Below are 15842 nucleotides of genomic sequence, written 5' to 3'. Positions count from 1 at the left end.
GTCGTGGTATGTGTGTGTGTGTGTGTGTGTGTGTGTCTGTGTCTGTGCGTGTGTGTGTGTAGAGCGATTCAGACCAAACTACTGGACCGATCTTTATGAAATTCGACATGAGAGTTTCTGGGTATGAAATCCCCATACGTTTTTTTTCATTTTTTTGATAAATGTCTTTGATGACGTCATATCCGGCTTTTCGTGAAAGTTGAGGCGGCACTGTCACGCCCTCATTTTTCAACCAAATTGGTTGAAATTTTGGTCAAGTAATCTCCGACGAAGCCCGGACTTCGGTATTGCATTTCAGCTTGGTGGCTTAAAAATTAATTAATGACCTTGGTCATTAAAAATCTGAAAATTGTAATAAAAAAAAAAATTATAAAACGCTCCAAATTTACTTTCATCTTATTCTTCATCATTTCCTGATTCCAAAAACATATAAATATGCTATACATGTATTTGGATTAAAAACAAGCTCTGAAAATTAAATATATAAAAATTAATATGAAAATTAAATTTTCGAAATCAATTTAAAAACACTTTCATCTTATTCCTTGTCGGTTCCTGATTCCAAAAACATATAGATATGATATGTTTGGATTAAAAACACGCTCAGAAAGTTAAAACGAAGAGAGGTACAGAAAAGCGTGCTATCCTTCTCAGCGCAAGTACTACCCCGCTCTTCTTGTCAATTTCACTGCCTTTGCCGTGCGCGGTGGACTGACGATGCTACGAGTATACGGTCTTGCTGCGTTGCATTGCGTTCAGTTTCATTCTGTGAGTTCGACAGCTACTTGACTAAATGTTGTATTTTCGCTCTACGCGACTTGTTTTTGGCTATGTTACCTTACCACACCTATTTTTATTTTTATATTTAGTCAAGTTTTGACTAAATATTTTAACATCGAGGGGGAATCGAAACGAGGGTCGTGGTGTATGTGCGTGTGTGCGTGTGTGTGTGTGTGTGTCTGTGTGTGTGTGTAGAGCGATTCAGTCTAAACTACTGGACCGATCTTTCTGAAATTTGACATGAGAGTTTCTGGGTATGAAATCCCCATACGTTTTTTTCATTTTTTTGATACATGTGTTTGATGACATCATATCCGGCTTTTCGTGAAAGTTGAGGCGGCACTGTCACGCCCTCATTTTTCAACCAAATTGGTTGAAATTTTGGTCAAGTAATCTTCGACGAAGCCCGGACTTCGGTATTGCATTTCAGCTTGGTGGCTTAAAAATTAATTAATGACTTTGGTCATTAAAAATCTGAAAATTGTAAAAAAAAATAAAAATTTATAAAACGATCCAAATTTACGTTTATCTTATTCTCCATCATTTGCTGATTCCAAAAACATATAAATATGTTATATTCGGATTAAAAACAAGCTCTGAAAATTAAATATATAAAAATTATTATCAAAATTAAATTGTCGAAATCAATTTAAAAACACTTTCATCTTATTCCTTGTCGGTTCCTGATTCCAAAAACATATAGATATGATATGTTTGGATTAAAAACACGCTCAGAAAGTTAAAACAAAGAGAGGTACAGAAAAGCGTGCTATCCTTCTTAGCGCAACTACTACCCCGCTCTTCTTGTCAATTTCACTGCCTTTGCCATGAGCGGTGGACTGACGATGCTACGAGTATACGGTCTTGCTGAAAAATGGCAGCTACTTGACTAAATATTGTATTTTCGCCTTACGCGACTTGTTTTTTGTTTGCCTTATCTGATTCTTGGCATGTCATCATATTCCAAAGTCTGCATCATAAAGGCTGCCCGGTGGATTTCTCTCATTTTTATATTTAGTCAAGTTTTGACTAAATATTTTAACATCGAGGGGGAATCGAAACGAGGGTCGTGGTGTATGTGCGTGTGTGCGTGCGTGTGTGCGTGTGTGCGTGTGTGTGTGTGTGTGTGTAGAGCGATTCAGACTAAACTACTGGACCGATCTTTATGAAATTTGACATGAGAGTTCCTGGGTATGAAATCCCCGAACGTTTTTTTTCATTTTTTTGATAAATGTCTTTGATGACGTCATATCCGGCTTTTCGTGAAAGTTGAGGCGGCACTGTCACGCCCTCATTTTTCAACCAAATTGGTTGAAATTTTGGTCAAGTACTCTTCGACGAAGCCCGGACTTCGGTATTGCATTTCAGCTTGGTGGCTTAAAAATTAATTAATGACTTTGGTCATTAAAAATCTGAAAATTGTAAAACAAAAAAAATTTATAAAACGATCCAAATTTACGTTTATCTTATTCTCCATCATTTGCTGATTCAAAAAACATATAAATATGTTATATTTGGATTAAAAACAAGCTCTGAAAATTAAATATATAAAAATTATTATCAAACTTTTTTTCCGAAATCAATTTAAAAACACTTTCATCTTATTCCTTGTCGGTTCCTGATTCCAAAAATATATAGATATGATATGTTTGGATTAAAAACACGCTCAGAAAGTTAAAACGAAGAGAGGTACAGAAAAGCGTGCTATCCTTCTTAGCGCAACGAATACCCCGCTCTTCTTGTCAATTCCACGGGCACTGCCTTTGCCACGGGCGGTGGAGTGACGATGCTACGAGTATACCACACCGGTGACACTGTGACGGTTCCCCTACGCTTTGTGTTCGGTGCCCTGACCCTTTGTGTTCGGTTCCCACTCGGTTCCCACACGCCAAAATTCGCGGACAAAACATCCATTTATGGTAGTATTACGCAATGTTGCTCTCTGAGAATGGTCTTGTTAGATCTGTGAGTGTTTACACTACATGCCTAGGTGCTGTTGGATTGAAGGTTTTTGATATTTTAGCCGTTATTAGGTAGAATGCCTTCCACTTTACTGCAAAACTGCATAATTCGTAGCATCGGCAAGAAATATCCTACCAAAAAATGCCTGCTTGGAACTGTCCGTGGTCCAGCAAAACGTTCAACATGTCTGTAGCAGACAGCCCAAGTTTCAAGATTGTAGGGCCATCCAAACAGCCGTAATAATAAAAACAACAAAAGTAGTCAGTGAAATTGGCTGTGTTCGGTCCCCCCACACTTTTGTGACGTAGGCGTGACGGTTTGTCTGCTACAGACATGTTGAACTTTTTGCTGGACCACGGACAGTTCCAAGCAGGCATTTTTTGGTAGGATATTTCTTGCCGATGCTACGAATTATGCAGTTTTGCAGTAAAGTGGAAGGCATTCTACCTAATAACGGCTAAAATATCAAAAACCTTCAATCCAACAGCACCTAGGCATGTAGTGTAAACACTCACAGATCTAACAAGACCATTCTCAGAGAGCAACATTGCGTAATACTACCATAAATGGATGTTTTGTCCGCGAATTTTGGCGTGTGGGAACCGAGTGGGAACCGAACACAAAGGGTCAGGGCACCGAACACAAAGCGTAGGGGAACCGTCACAGTGTCACCGGTGTGTATACGGTCTTGCTGCGTTGCGTTGCGTTCAGTTTCATTCTGTGAGTTCGACAGCTACTTGACTAAATATTGTATTTTCGCCTTACGCGACTTGTTACATTTAGTCAAGTTTTGACTAAATGTTTTAACGTAGAGGGGGGAATCGAGACGAGGGTCGTGGTGTATGTGCGTGTGTGTGTGTGTGTCTCTGTGTGTGTGTGTGTGTGTGTGTGTGTGTGTGTGTGTGTGTGTGTGTGTGTGTGTGTGTATAGCGATTCAGACTAAACTACTGGACCGATCTCACACCGGTGACACTGTGACGGTTCCCCTACGCTTTGTGTTCGGTGCCCTGACCCTTTGTGTTCGGTTCCCACTCGGTTCCCACACGCCAAAATTCGCGGACAAAACATCCATTTATGGTAGTATTACGCAATGTTGCTCTCTGAGAATGGTCTTGTTAGATCTGTGAGTGTTTACACTACATGCCTAGGTGCTGTTGGATTGAAGGTTTTTGATATTTTAGCCGTTATTAGGTAGAATGCCTTCCACTTTACTGCAAAACTGCATAATTCGTAGCATCGGCAAGAAATATCCTACCAAAAAATGCCTGCTTGGAACTGTCGTTGGTCCAGCAAAAAGTTCAACATGTCTGTAGCAGACAGCCCAAGTTTCAAGATTGTAGGGCCATCCAAACAGCCGTAATAATAAAAACAACAAAAGTAGTCAGTGAAATTGGCTGTGTTCGGTCCCCACACACTTTTGTGACGTAGGCGTGACGGTTCCCATAATTCATTGTGTCGGTCCCCACTTTCTGTGTCGGACCCCACTTTCGACCTAATTTCTCTGTGACGGACCCCACAACCAGCCTATTTTGTGTCGGTCCCCACACCTTCTTGGATTTATGACTTGCCGGTTACTTGTATCATTGTATTCATTGAATCTAATTGTCTCGGAGTTATTTTTCAGCAAAAACCGGCAAGGCAGCACCTTTTGTGATACCAAGTAAGTCAGATGACATCAGTATGTGTGTGTGTGTGTGTGTGTGTGTGTGTGTGTGTGTATGTGAGAGAGAGAGAGAGAGAGAGAGAGAGAGTGAGAGAGAGAGAGAGAGAGAGAGAGAGAGAGAGAGAGAGAGAGAGAGATTGACACCTTTCCAGATCACTCCGGTTATGCGACACTACCGCGAGCGTCACTACCGCGTGTCACACTACGGCGAGTACGACACTACCGCGTGTAACACTACCGCGTGTCACACTACCGCGAGTGCGACACTACCGCGAGTATAACACTGCCGCGTGTCACACTACCGCGCGTACCACAACCGCGAGTACCATAACCGTAGAGAGAACGCATGCAAACTTACTTCTTGTGAGTTTGTGTTCTAACGGCTTTGATTGGAAGCAACCCATTCTATATATGTATTCTGATAGTGTGTTCTGATCGTTTTGAGTTCTTGGTTAGCATGACAAACATTGAATTAGTGTTCAGAGAACAGACCAGGCCTTTTTGTTTTATATTTCAAGGAAACATTTCAACCTTTGCCTTCAGCCATGGAAGTCATAAAATGACACGCGGTAATGTTATACTCGCGGTAGTGTGACACGCGGTAGTGTTATACTCGCGGTAGTGTCGTACTCGCGGTAGTGTCGTACTCGCGGTAAGTTCTGTTTCCGTACCCGCGACAGCGGCAGCGACAAAAGAAAAAGCGCAAACGCGTGACGTGTTTCCGTACTTGCGTTTTAAACATGCGGTAAAATCTGTAAACTCCCGCGTTGCCGCGCGACAACGCGAAAAAATCGCTCCAGGACCCTTTCAAAAAAATCGCATCGCTTGCCGCTTGTCGCGCCGCTAACGCGTCGCGCGTGTGGAAACACTCCTGGTCATTTTCTATGTGCTTGATTTTCGTCGCACCGCTGGAAAAACGCTATCGCGGGTACGGAAACACAACTTTAGTGTGAGACGCGGTAGTGGTACTCGCGGTAGTGACGCTCGCGGTAGTGACCAGCACCCGATCACTCCACATAAACGCTGGTTCTGGTTGCATTGTGCCGCTGACATACAGCTACATGTAATAGGATTTTTACACCCCCGGTATAGGGGTGTGTATAGGTTTCACTCGATGTGTTTGTGTTCGCAAGTAGATCTCAAGAATGAACGGACCGATCGTCACCAAACTTGGTGAACAGGTTCTATACATTCCTGAGACGGTCCTTACAAAAATTGGGACCAGTCAAACACACGGTTAGGGAGTTATTGGTGGATTAAAATTATACAAGGCCTGGTATAGACGGACACCCCCGTTGGTCAAAGGGAAATAACCATTCTCACTGCCACCAACTGAGAAGGTTATTTCCCTTTGACGGGGGTGTAGTTCCTATCGGAGGAATTTCTTGTTTTAATCCTTTTGTGGTATTGCTGATGATGCTGAACATGTATTTTACTAGTTTACCAATATGTATCTTTGACCCTGATAGCCTACGAAAACGGAGCAATCATGGCCCAACATTGGCCCAATGCTGAATTTATTGGCGCGGTGTTGAGCCTTAGTCGGGCCGTTGTCGTAGGCTGTCAGGGTTTATGTAGCCTTGTTCCATTGTATTCTGACTGTCATAAAGTAATTAATTTTAAGAGAAAGCAGTCATGAACACAAGGAGCTGGGAAAAGTTGCCTCTTACAACAAGCGTGGATAAAGACACATACTTGACACAGGCAAGTACTCTTTTTTTTTTTTCAATCACCACTAGAAGTCCCTGGGTAGCATTTTGCTCTGAAAACTGAATCTCACATACGACAGGTGGATCTTTTATTTTAAAAATGTGCCAAATTGCATATCTCCAAGGCCTTAAGACTAAGAGTAGATATTGGGAAGGCCAGTTCAAGAAGGTGTGGGTGGATCAACACATAATTTGCTGGTATACTGGGAACCGTCCCAGAGATAAATAATGTTATATATTTTTTGTGGCATAAACTAATAAAGTTAGTCTCTCTCTCTCTCTCTCTCTCTCTCTCTCTCTCTCTCTCTCTCTCTCTCTCTCTCTCTCTCTCTCTCTCTCTCTCTCTCTCTCTCTCACACACACATACACACACATACTGATGTCATCTGACTTACTTGGTATCACAAAAGGTGCTGCCTTGCCGGTTTTTGCTGAAAAATAACTCCGAGACAATTAGATTCAATGAATACAATGATACAAGTAACCGGCAAGTCATAAATCCAAGAAGGTGTGGGGACCGACACAAAATAGGCTGGTTGTGGGGTCCGTCACAGAGAAATTAGGTCGAAAGTGGGGTCCGACACAGAAAGTGGGGACCGACACAATGAATTATGGGAACCGTCACGCCTACGTCACAAAAGTGTGTGGGGACCGAACACAGCCAATTTCACTGACTACTTTTGTTGTTTTTATTATTACGGCTGTTTGGATGGCCCTACAATCTTGAAACTTGGGCTGTCTGCTACAGACATGTTGAACTTTTTGCTGGACCAACGACAGTTCCAAGCAGGCATTTTTTGGTAGGATATTTCTTGCCGATGCTACGAATTATGCAGTTTTGCAGTAAAGTGGAAGGCATTCTACCTAATAACGGCTAAAATATCAAAAACCTTCAATCCAACAGCACCTAGGCATGTAGTGTAAACACTCACAGATCTAACAAGACCATTCTCAGAGAGCAACATTGCGTAATACTACCATAAATGGATGTTTTGTCCGCGAATTTTGGCGTGTGGGAACCGAGTGGGAACCGAACACAAAGGGTCAGGGCACCGAACACAAAGCGTAGGGGAACCGTCACAGTGTCACCGGTGTGGATCTTTATGAAATTTGACATGAGAGTTCCTGGGTATGACATCCCCGAAATTTTTTTCATTTTTTTGATAAATGTCTTTGATGACGTCATATCCGGCTTTTCGTGAAAGTTGAGGCGGCACTGTCACGCCCTCATTATTCAACCAAATTGGTTGAAATTTTGGTCAAGTAATCTTCGACAAAGCCCGGACTTCGGTATTGCATTTAAGCTTGGTGGCTTAAAAATTACTTAAAGGAAAAGTCCAAGGTTTAGGGTCACTTCTGATATGTTGACCCTCTTAATTCATCAACCACAAATGCGTGTGTAAAAATGAACACAGAAATCCAAAAAGTATACTTTGACTCGTTTTTGGTTGTTCTGAATCGTTCCATCGCGCGCGCAGTCTTGGCTCATGACCTTGTGCACATACGTGTGCTACGTCACGAGCCTTGAACAACAAACATGGCCGGCTCAAGCAGTGAGGAAGACAAGTGGAATACGGACCGGTTTTCAGCCAGCCCGAGGTTTAGCGTGCCCGTTTGAGCCTCTTCGTCGTCAAAATGCTGGCGAGGCCACAAGGAACTGCTTGAAACAGAGCCAGCATAAGCGGCAATACGAAATGGTATGTGATTCTCTTTGTTGTGATGTTGACACACTAGTCCGTAGTCGCTACCTCTTATGCTAGATCGGAGTCAGGTGTGTTTTTCACAGATCAGCTGATGTTCTTCCACAGATCTGTAAGCATGTAAAGATTATGGATTTATGCTATTATTTCAGGCATCTGGTGTTGTTTATTTTCCTATCTTTAATCAAGGATTTCGTCCTTGAACTGCCCAGTTTAGAATAAATGCTTCCACAGTGATGTTCACACACGACTATCCTTATTTTCTCTTGGAATTCTGAGTAATTCTTCAGTCACACAACGAAACATGTAGACAGCAAGTTAACATTGCGCAAAGCCTGTTTCTTGCGGACAAAACTGTAATTATCCTGGTATTTTTATTTGCGACAGTAAGACACTACATAACATCGACACCACTAAACAGTGAAACTTTTTTGGAATGGCGGTGGGCTGCTTTCATGTGCTAATACTAGATCTAATAGTGATCCTGACATTTTTCTTGCGAAACGGTCAAAGGGAAGTAATAAATGAATTTAGTTTTTTAAACGAGCACACGTGATTTCCGATCTCAAACTAGATCTGAAATTATAAGATTTTCTGAGCAGTGGAGAAACGCTGATGGCGTGATATCGCAAGCCGTTTTGGAAGCAAATAAGCACTGTCAGACATATTATGCTGAAACACGATTACAGCAGTTCAAACTTTTTGATCATTGATTTTTAGGAGTACGCAATATCGGACAGTCACACTACAAAAAGACAATGCGTTAGTGCATAGATCGGTATTCTCAAACGTCACGAACAGACAGTACGTTGCTACTATATATTTTACTCTATTAACAAAACCCCACAGTCCCATTAAAAATGTGTGGTGTGTGCGGAAAAGCAACCATATGAGATTCAGTCAGTGGGACCCTGAATCTACCTAGGGTTAAATCGGGTTATTGACTCTCATTGCATGAATTGTTAAACTTAATATCCACTGCAATTTCTGTGTATACCTTAGAATCTCAAGGTAATTTTTGAATGGGGCATACAGATGATACATGTTGCCATGATCACAGAATGATACGTGTATTTTGCTTATCAGGTGTAAGTGCAGAAACTCCAAGAGGGAACGAAATTCAAATATCTGGAAAACCTGGATGAGGAGATAGACAGCCTAACAGCACATCCTCCTATGTTTGCTCGGACATCTACTATCTTCAAACTGCATACTATGCGTACACACAGGAATATGGACGACTCAACATTGATCAAAATGGGTAAGTAACACAACACAAACAGATGATTTCCATTATGATAGCTTTATTTATCTGCAAGTAAAATTGACAACAGAGTGTACAATTTGTTTTCAAATACGAAAATATCACATTGGGTTTAAAAACAAACCCACACCATCATATCATTAAAACTATTCTTTATTTCTAAACACATACATATCAGCATAGTTTATTCATGTAAACATCCTCATTTCGGTTCCCAGTCTATCTGAAATCAAGGTAAGATATGCCAGAAAAAATAGCGATCACACAGTGCTTCAGCATGAATTTGAAAACCTGCTCTACGTCACATAGACACAGCGTGTCTTATGATTCTATCCACTCTCTCCAAACAAACACGTACACGTTTTCTCTGGTACGAATGTCTTTAAAGCTCAAACTAAGCTGCTGTTTTATTCTGTCTTGCTTTGCAGGAAATACAGGCACGTCGCTTACCCATAACAGGCAGCTGGTGCGCTAGCGAGTGGGGTTTCTCGGCAGAAGCATCAGAGTACCATTACCAACCTGTGCAGTCAAAACAATCAGAAATACTTTCACAAACGGATGAAGAGTGGGGTTCAAACTCCCTGAGCTACAGAAGGCTGAAATATACTTTTACAAATCGTGTGACTGTGTTGAACTAGTATTTTTGGTTGAACAGATTCCTGCATGGTTTGAAGATGATACTGGGTTGTCACGTGGTCCGGTACATGGTTCACATGCTGCAACATTTTGTTCCAGACTTTTTCCACTGTTGGTGTACTCCAGCATCAGGTAGTCAGTCCATGAGCCGGTTAGCATAGCCTGTGTCCAGTATTGTCCGTTTTCCTGTTGCCTGAAACATGGTTTTTTTGGAAGTAACTAACGATCTCTGCACACATTTTAACATGTGCATAAAAACAGAAAAAGTTTGTCAAAAGTATACATATTTTAATTTGCATTTACTTAAAGGCCAGATTTTCTTCTCGTTCAGTATTTCTTCATAAAGATTCTGGAAATTAACAAACTGTTTCCCCCTATCAAGGCCTCTTAACTTTTTGTTTAAATGCAGGTCGGTTTGTTGTCATCTGTGCATTACTACCTCTTGCCACCCATGCGGTCATTGCCACCAGGTATCTCAACAATCAAACCGTCTATACAGGCTTAAAGGCACGTTCTTTTTGAGTCACTTGAGAAAAAGTGACTCTATGTAATCGGTCAGTGTTAGTCTGTCCGGCCGGCCGTCCGTAGACACCACCTTAACGTTGGACTTTTCTCGGAAACTATCAAAGCGATCGGGCTCATATTTTGTTTAGTCGTGACCTCCAATGACCTCTACACTTTAACGATGGTTTCGTTGACCTTTGACCTTTTTCAAGGTCACAGGTCAGCGTCAAAGGAAAAATTAGACATTTTATATCTTTGACAAAGTTCATCGGATGTGATTGAAACTTTGTAGGATTATTCTTTACATCAAAGTATTTACATCTGTAGCCTTTTACGAACGTTATCAGAAAAACAAGGGAGATAACTAGCCTTTTCTGTTCGGCAACACACAACTTAACGTTGGGCTTTTCTCGGAAACTATAAAAGTGACCGGGCTCAAATTTTATGTGAACGTGACTCATTGTGTTGTGAATAGCAATTTCTTCCTGTCCATCTGATGCCTCATATAATATTCAGAACTGCGAAAGTGACTCGATCGAGCGTTTGCTCTTCTTGTTCAAAACAGGATTGCTCACTACACAGATCTGCGAAGACTTTTACATAGAAAAAAAAATCTCTTGACTTGAACATATACCAGGAATCAACATCCTGACTGGTTTTTGGAGCTGGATTTTTTAGGGAATGTTTTACACGTGTGGCGTTTAAGAAATTAATTCATAAAATTCTACATTCGCTATCCTATGTAAAAGCCTGGTAAGATTTGAGATTTTGAACCCAATCGTTTACACGGGAAGGGCTGTCCATTTAAGAGGACGCATCCATGCCTGGATGAGAAATACACTGATAACACAGAAAAAGCACGAGTTTAACCTGCATATTCACAAAACTGGTTCAGAGGCCCGATAAAGGGAACACATGTTAGTTATTTTAAGAGAACATCACGAAGACCTAATTATTAAATTAAAGCCTTTCTGCACGAATGTACTTTTAAAACGCCACATGTGTAATTCATTCCACACACAAAATCCAGCTCCAAGAAGCAGTGAGGCTGTTGATTATTGGTATGTGTTCAAGTCGAGAGATGATTTTTCCTGTGTAAACTGAGCCTTGGCAGATCTGATATAGTGAGCAAAAACCTGCATTTTTTTTAAACGTGTTCAGATGCCTTGAAATGGTTAAACATTTTGTTTATTTCAAGTAGTCTTTATGAAGAAAAAAATTAACAATAAGGAAGGCAAATGGGTTGAAATGCAAATTGGATTCCTCATGACGAACTTTTTATGTTCTTCTTCACGAGTTACATTATGCGTACGTAGATCGCAAGATATTTTCGAAAAAATTCATAGATAAGCCAATCTGCAAACGGACAAAAATTCCCAATATTTATGAAGCCAATAAATTTGACTCAAGAACAAAGCTTATGTGTTTGAGGTGATGTGCATGGGTATGAATGTTGAATGAGTCCGTCAAAGATACCCTCCATGTCGCCTTACAGTGGAACCTACCATTAAAATTATACCACCTTAAATTACCTTGCTATTTCAAATGTACTGCTTAAACTTCTTGAACATGCAACTCTTGCTGTCTACCATAAAGACCATCAGGTCAACAACATACTCGTGAATGTTTTGTTTTGGTCTATAATTAAACATTTCAAAAAATACCCTTTTTTATATTTTTTATTCGGAAGCATACTACATTTGAAACTACTTTGACAGATATAGTTTTGCAGGTTGACGGGAGGTGAGTTACGAAAGAAATTCAATCCATATGTCGCTCAGCACAGAAAGCATAAACGATTAACATGAGTAGAAATGAACTTGTACTTGTTTTCATAATGTATTATTTGGATGGTATCTGTCAAAGACACTTTCTCGTTTTTTGCAAAGCTAGAATAAGGCACTAATTTTCAAAACAAAACAAAAATCTTACGATGAATGGCACGTTGGTTTTCTCCTGTGGTGATTCTGGACAGTAGGAACAGGACTGGTCAACAGTTGCGTTGTGATCACGGAGAACCGGGAAATCTGGAATGGTCACGGTGTCAGTGTCTAGTGGCCTGTTCTGACCAGTGGCCGTGAGTGATGATGAAAGGTCTGGAAGTAAAAGAAGAGAGATAATGAGTGTGAGTATAGATCAATTCGAAAGTATGCTTCTGATCTATACAGTGCACTGAACATTTAGACACCCTCTGGAAGTCGTCTGGATGTGTATCCATGTCGTCTCTCAGTCAATACAGAAAGATTAGTTCCCTGCACAATTCGTAATCTTCTTGTCTCCAGCATGCAGGTGTCTGTTTACCTTACCGGTTGCACATCCACCAAAAGTTTAGATCTGGTAAAAATAGCATTAAACCATGATTCCAGCAAACGCTGCCAATTTCATGAATTGATATCAGGGGATAGTTTGCTACTGAATAGAATAGATAACGTGACACACGCATTGTCTTACGTGTCCACAACCCTGACTACCTTTTACTCTTACTCTTAGCTCAGCTCAGACCGTTCTGTAACTCTGTAGATCTAGCCTGTGGCGCATCTGTACTCCAGCGAATATCAGCTGGACCCAGACACACTGTTCTGCACCAATTCGTATTCGCTGCGCAGCAAAACAATGTTTACGTGTATGCATGAAAATAAAAGCATGTACTCTGACCTTCAACGCATTCCTTCTTGTGAGATAATCCGCTGTTCGTATGTCGCCTCGGAGTTTCGATGGCTCGTCGACTGTACCAGCCTCGCGTAATACTGCCCTCTCCGGACTTTTATGAAGGGAAGACACTGCCAGTGGTCAAAACATTTGTTTCAGGGATGAAACGCCAACTTTTGTGATGCAGAAAAATGGCGAAATCTGTGTCCAGAAAGTGCCCGACACTTTGAAATCTGCACGCTTGTGCTGCACACATCTCTTCCATTTCCACAAGAGATGAGGGAAAGTGTGCTATGAAATGCCTGGGGACATTGACGAGTTGTTGCAGTTTGCGGCTGCTCTCCACCGAGGCATTCTTTTCGGGCATACAGTGGTGACTTTTCTGTGTGAAAATCAAGCTGGTACTAGTGGTAGAATCAACACAATAACTTGTGACGTCACAGTGCACCGACGTCACAGTGCACCGAAAACCACGTGACCACTACTTGACCCCAGGCGACTTGTCTTGGTTAGCCCCGCAACACTAAATCTTCAACTACAACTACAACAATTTTTTTTCAATTTTTAAAATATTTTTCCAGAGATGTTTGTAACATTTGGCATTCGATTTTCAAGTTTTTGGGGATATTTAAAAACCTTGGACTTTTCCTTTAATGACTTTGGTCATTAAAAATCTGAAAATTGTAAAAAAAAAATTTTTTATAAAACGATCCAAATTTACGTTCATCTTATTCTCCATCATTTGCTGATTCCAAAAACATATAAATATGTTATATTCGGATTAAAAACAAGCTCTGAAAATTAAATATATAAAAATTATTATCAAAATTAAATGTTCGAAATCAATTTAAAAACACTTTCATCTTATTCCTTGTCGGTTCCTGATTCCAAAAACATATAGATATGATATGTTTGGATTAAAAACACGCTCAGAAAGTTAAAACGAAGAGAGGTACAGAAAAGCGTGCTATCCTTCCCAGCGCAACTACTACCCCGCTCTTCTTGTCAATTTCACTGCCTATGCCGTGAGCGGTGGACTGACGATGCTACGAGTATACGGTCTTGCTGCGTTGCATTGCGTTCAGTTTCATTCTGTGAGTTCGACAGCTACTTGACTAAATGTTGTATTTTCGCCTTACGCGACTTGTTTCACATTTGTTTCACCAAACTGAAAATATCACTGGCATTTATATTAGCAAAATAATAGCAGAAGTCGATTTTTGTGGTCAATCGGTTTTATATGTCTTTAAGTTATTCTCCGCTGCAGCGCTGTACTATTCAAATCAGATTCTTAATCGCTGTGATTGAATTGAACACGGAAAATGTTTTTGAAGTCAGTGAAACGTATTACACTTAGAATACTGTAAACAAAAATGTCAGTGACCTGTCAAACAAATTAAAGGCACAGTCGTCTCGGTGTAAACAGTTCGACTTACCATCCCGGATCTGGCCAGGCATTTACATCGGGTAATACCATCCCTCCTCTTGGACACATACCAACATGCAAGGTAATCTTGAACTTTAGCGTGTTAAATTCATAGCTCAGAATCCAGTGACATTCTTGACTTATTTTTGATACAAGTCCATGTAAGCAAGCCAAAGAACATTTGTCGTGAAATTAATTGACGGATTGAGCTCCAAACTTTTGCATAATTAATTAATTTGGTTGTTCAATCGACAAAAATGCACCGAAAATGGCGTACGTTGTCAACCATGGGACATCACTTACACGAAAGAGTTGTCTCCCTTGTTCGCTCATACGGATAATTCCTTCTTTGACCCATGTAAACGAAATGCATTCGTACAGTTCATCGGAGTTCATTCCGTAACTTCAAAGGGATCTAAAATGACTTGTTATAATTACAAGTGCAGGTTCTACAAATTTGGAGACTTAAATGCCTCTGAATTATGAGCTATGAATTTAACACGCTAAAGTTCAAGATTACCACATGCAACGTCCTGACAGCTTTCTGTGCAGAGTGAAAATTCGTGTACAAATTAATTTAACACAAAAGTCCACTGACGTCCGCTAATACATTAAATCCTCACCCACCCCCCCACCCCCCCCACACACACACACACATTTGTTAAATTCCAACTCCGCGAAGACAGCACCCATGCAGGCTGTTGATATTTAGTGCGGGGCTAGATCTGAGACGTGAAGTCGAATGATCGCTTCTGGGGTGATAACGCGAGGCAACTCCTGTGATCTTGCCGCGAGGTGGCGCCAGTTACCAGCCGAAAGAAAGAAGGGGCATAACCTCACCAGAGCCGACCATTGTCTGTTTACCGTATAAAATGCACGACTTAAAAACGAACTGTTACCAAACCGATATGCTTTTGGGACCAATGCAAGTTGTGTTTACATTTAGTCAAGTTTTGACTAAATGTTTTAACATAGAGGGGGAATCGAGACGAGGGTCGTGGTGTATGTGTGTGTGTGTGTGTCTGTGTGTCTGTGCGTGTGTGTGTGTAGAGCGATTCAGACCAAACTACTGGACCGATCTTTATGAAATTTGACATGAGAGTTCCTGGGAATGATATCCCCAGATGATTTTTTCGTTTTTTCGATAAATACTTTTGATGACGTCATATCCGGCTTTTTGTAAAAGTTGAGGCGGCACTGTCACACCCTCATTTTTCAATCAAATTGATTGAAATTTTTGTAAGGCAATCTTCGACAAAGGCCGGGGTTTGGTATTGCATTTCAGCTTGGTGGCTTAAAAATTAATTAATGACTTTGGTCATTACAAATCTGAAAATTGTAATAATTTTTTTTTTAATATAAAACGATCCAATTTTACGTTCATCTTATTCTTCATTATTTCCTGATTCCATAAACATATAAATATGTTATATTTGGATTAAAAACAAGCTCTGAAAATTAAAAATATAAAAATTATGATCAAAATTAAATTTCCGAAATCGATTTAAAAACAATTTCATCTTATTCCTTGTCGGTTCCTGATTCCAAA

The 15842-nt window shown here is 40.6% G+C and overlaps 1 long non-coding RNA gene across 1 annotated transcript; it reads left to right on the top strand.

Moving 5' to 3' along the window:
• Positions 1 to 7478: 7478 nt before the first annotated feature.
• LOC138954460 (uncharacterized) lies at positions 7479 to 9914 on the top strand. Its single transcript, XR_011451846.1, has 3 exons — positions 7479 to 7811; positions 8901 to 9075; positions 9507 to 9914. It is a non-coding gene; the product is annotated as an uncharacterized lncRNA (long non-coding RNA).
• Positions 9915 to 15842: the final 5928 nt, after the last annotated feature.

Source organism: Littorina saxatilis, unplaced genomic scaffold, assembly GCF_037325665.1.
Source record: "Littorina saxatilis isolate snail1 unplaced genomic scaffold, US_GU_Lsax_2.0 scaffold_2330, whole genome shotgun sequence".
Taxonomy (NCBI): domain Eukaryota; kingdom Metazoa; phylum Mollusca; class Gastropoda; order Littorinimorpha; family Littorinidae; genus Littorina; species Littorina saxatilis.
The sequence above is the reverse complement of the archived record's forward strand: the minus strand, read 5'-3'. Positions and strand labels throughout refer to the sequence as shown.